Source organism: Neophocaena asiaeorientalis, unplaced genomic scaffold (assembly GCF_003031525.2).
Source record: "Neophocaena asiaeorientalis asiaeorientalis breed wild unplaced genomic scaffold, Neophocaena_asiaeorientalis_V1.1 scaffold62, whole genome shotgun sequence".
Taxonomy (NCBI): domain Eukaryota; kingdom Metazoa; phylum Chordata; class Mammalia; order Artiodactyla; family Phocoenidae; genus Neophocaena; species Neophocaena asiaeorientalis.
This window is the reverse complement of record NW_020175191.1, coordinates 1,761,982-1,766,452: the sequence shown is the minus strand read 5'-3', so window position 1 is coordinate 1,766,452 and position 4,471 is coordinate 1,761,982.

The window sequence follows — 4,471 nt, the reverse complement described above, 5'->3', positions numbered from 1 at the left end:
TAAAAAAAAAAAAAAAAAAAAAAAAAAAAAGCAATAAACCCAAAACAAGTAAATGATCAAGATAGTTTCCCATAGTAATAGTACTATAATAGAAGATGAAATAGAATGAAGTGATGGGTGATTAGGAAAGGACACAGGCTACATTAGATACAGGTCACAGGGAAGGTCTGGCTGAGAAGGTGACAATTTTGCCGAGACCTGATTGACAAGTAAGAGGGAACCAAGTGAGGACCCGAGATCCAAGAATCTCAGGCCAACACAAGACCTTGGATAGACCTGTGTCTGAATTTGAAGAACAGAGGAGTGCTAACGTGGCTTGAGTCTGGCTGTGCAGGAGAGAGGGGTAGGAAAAGAATTCAGAAAGGGAGGCCGGGGGCCAGATCACATACAGCTTTTCAGGCCAAGGCAAGGAATTTGAATTTTATTCAGAGCATAATGAGTTGTAAGGCAAGAAGTAGCAAAATCTGATTTACATTTTAGACTGATGGTTCTGATTGCTACACAGAGAAGGATGGAGGTGACAGCAGAAGCAGGGAAGCCAGGGAGAAACCTGGCACAAGAGCCCCATGAGAGATGACGGTGGCATGGACCAGGGTAGAAACAATGAAGATGAAAATCTGTTGAATGCACTGTGGAAATCACAAATTATAGTTTTAATTTCCTAGACTGATCTCAGTTAAAGAAATATGTTACAACTGTATTTAATAAGAAGCTTTGTGGAATGTAATTGCTTTGTTGAAATGTCCCTTCGCAGTAAGATAAGTAGGAAGTTAGAAAATAAAAAGTGGGGGAAATTCTTAATTAAGTTTAAATTTATACAGGTTCTTTTATTATGTTTATTGAGCAGAGCATCCAGAGAGATGGAATGTTAATTTCAAGGTTTTTGTTTAATCTCTTAGGAAGGTAACATCCTCTCACAGCATATGATGCTTATGAAACAACATATATTGTTTTTTTTATCTACAGGGTGTGTTGTTATAAGAAGTGGAATTTGTTTCTTAACTTATACAAGAACTCACAAGCTCGGTTTTAAAAGAGCTCTCCCATCATGTAAAATCTTTTAGGTTCTTTGACAAGTTAGAAAACTTCAGGCCCTTGAGTCTTATTTTCTCATTGCAGACCGAAAGCAAATAAACAGTGCCTTCAGTGGATTCCAATACAAAGCACGATGTGAAGTTCCCTTTCTTCAACAGAAGGAAAATTCTCATTTACTTGGCTAAGCTTAGGTGAAGCGTTTCCAAACACACAGTCCCAAATTTCACAGTAAAAATGATTGGAAACACACCACATGAGCTTAAAATAAACACACCCCATTCAAAAACCAGGTATTGTGGCCTTATACTTAACAAAAATATCCAAATGAAATCTATATTTTCCTTTATTCAAAAATGGAGGGTAACCTTGTTGGATCTGGGGTGAAGGAGGGAAGGACTGAGTTTCAGTCCAGAAACAGGGCAACATGCTAAATAGTATGGGTTCTGATGAAGTGCTTCTGTGCTTAGAACCTAAAGTTAATCTTGGCACATTTAAATATGTAATAACTATCTGTTAAGAGAGTATATCTGAAAAGTTCTTATCACAAGAAAAAAGTTTGTAACTGTGTGGTGATGGATGTTAATTAGACTTATTGTGGTGATCATTTTGCAACATATACATATGTATATTAAATTATGAGGTACACTTGAAACTAATATAATGTTATGTCAGTTATACAATAAATAAATAAACAACTGTCCATTCACAGTTTGATGGGCACAAAGGACAAACAGAGCAACTGGTTATATGAACAGCAGACCTTCAGAAGCACTGATACAAACAATACTTGGTTAATGTTCAAGGTTACCTTTTCAGCCTTGGTGTGTTGGAGAATGTTTACAGATTGAAATTTTCACCTTGCAAAGTGCTACAGGCTGAACTATGTGTCCCCACCCCCCCAAATTCATATGCTGAATCCTTATCCCCCAATGTGACTATATTTGGTGATAGGACCTTTAAGGAGGTAATTAAGGTTAAATGAGGTCATAAGGATGAGGCTCTAATTCAATAGGATTGGTGGCCTCTTGAGAAGAAGAGAGATTTCCCTCCCACTTGACTCCACTTTAACTACACTAACCTTGCAATTCTTTCAACATGCCAGGAATGCTCCTTCCTCAGCTCTCCCTCTGCCTAGAGTGCTCTTCCCCCAGGTAATTTCATGACCACTCCCTCCCTCACCTCCATTTGACACTGGATCAAATGCCACTTAAGCATGGACTTTACTTGACCTTCCTATCTAAAAATGCAACATCCCCTCAACTATTAAACATCCATGCCCTACTCTCTCTTTTCTTGTCTTAGTCCACAGCATTTATAACTTTCTGATATACAATATACTTATTATGTCTCTTATTTTTTGTCTGTCTCTACCCTAGTTTGTAAGTTCCATGAGGGCAGGGATCTTTGTTTTGTTCACTGATTTATCCCCAGTGCCTAGAATAGCACCTAGCTTGTAGTTGGGACTTGATAAATACTTGTTTGCTCAAGTGCTTTCCCATCAAAGTACTTCCAGATATATTAACTATGCTTGTAATTTAATCATCATAATAATTTTAAAATAATTCGATCTTTGTAATAATCCTATGCGGTAAGTGTCATTCGCATTCCTATTTACTAGTGGGTCAGAGAGGTTACTGCAGTCATCCACAGGTCTCTCAACATTGTGTCAGTCAAAACAAACTCAGATATTTTAACTCCACATCTAGTCTCCTTTCCTATACCATGGTGGTCATTCTAAGACATTTTCATCATAAATGCCCATCAACATATGAAAGGATAAAGAAATTGTATATATACACAATGGAATATTACTTAGTCATAAAAAAGAATGAAATAATGCCATTTGCAGCAACATGGATGGACCTAGAGATTATCATACTAAGTAAAGTACAATAAGTCAGACAGAGAAAGGCAAATATGATATGATATCACTTCTATGTGGAATCTAAAAAATAATACAAATGAACTTATTTACAAAACAGAAACAGACTCACAGTCATAGAAAACAAACTTATGGTTACCAAAGGGGAAAGGGAAGGGGAGGGAGTTTGGGATTAGCAGATACAAACAACTATATAAAAAATAAATAAACAACCAGTTCCTACTGTATAGCACTGGGAACTATATTCAATATCTTGTAATAAACTACAATGGAAAAGAATCTACGTGTACATATATATGTATAACTGAATCCTTTGCTGTACACCAGAAACTAACACAACATTGTAAGTCAACTATACTTCAATTTAAAAAATTTGACTACAAAAATTTTAAATGTGTGCATGACAAAACAATTACCATAAACAAAGTTTAAATGCAAATTACAGCCTTGGGACAAATATCTATACTATTTGTTGACAAAGATTTCCTTCTTATACAGAAAGTTCTTATAAATTAATAAGCAAGCAAGGCAAAACAAACGTCCAGTGGAAAGAGGCTAAGTTAGATTATAGAAAAATAATAATAAACTGACTTTAACCATATGAAAAAGTGTCAATTTTCAAAAAACAATAAAATTCCATTTTTCTCCTAAAAGATTGGAAAGGATCAAAAGTTTGATAATATATTATGTTGTGGAGATATGACTATAAATTAGAATACTCTTGGTGGGTAATATGCCAGCATCAGAATTTTTAAAATTTCAGTGCAGTTCCATTACTAGGAATTTTCAAAGACTTATGTACTAGCAAGTACATTGTAAGCATTGTATGCCATAGAAAATGTCTGGAATAGAGGCTGGTTAAATGAATTGTGAAATATACATTCAACAGAATATTGTGCAGAATGAGGTAGAACTTCATCTGCTGATGTGGAAAGATCCCTAAAATACATTTTTAAAGATACAGATATGCTTGCTCCTATTTGGATTAAAAAGGGGAGGAGGATGATGGATATTTGCATACACCCTATAGGCCTGTGTCCTCTGGAGGACACAGAGGAAACTAATGGCTGTGGTTGTCTCTAGGCAGTAAGACTGGGAGGCTGAAAGGGAGAAGTGCTTTTCATTAAATACCATTTTGCATTGTGACTTATTATTATTTTTATAAAGTATATGTATTACTTGAAGAAAAAAACAGATGAAAAAGAGAAGTACTATGTTTACAGAAGAGGAGGAGGGCTTCCTTGGTGGCGCAGTGGTTAAGAATCCACCTGCCACTGCAGGGGACACAGGTTCGAGCCCTGGTCCAGGAAGATCCCACGTGCCGCGGAGCAACTAAGCCCGTGTGCCACTACTGAGCCTGCAACTAAGCCCGTGTGCCACAACTACTGAGCACGTGCACTCTAGGGACCATGCTCTGTGACAAGAGAAGCCACTGCAATGAGAAGCCCGCACGCGGCAACCAAGAGTAGCCCCCGTTCGCCACAACTAGAGAAAGACCACACACAGCAACGAAGACCCAATGCAGCCAAAAATAAATAAAATTTTTAAAATAAA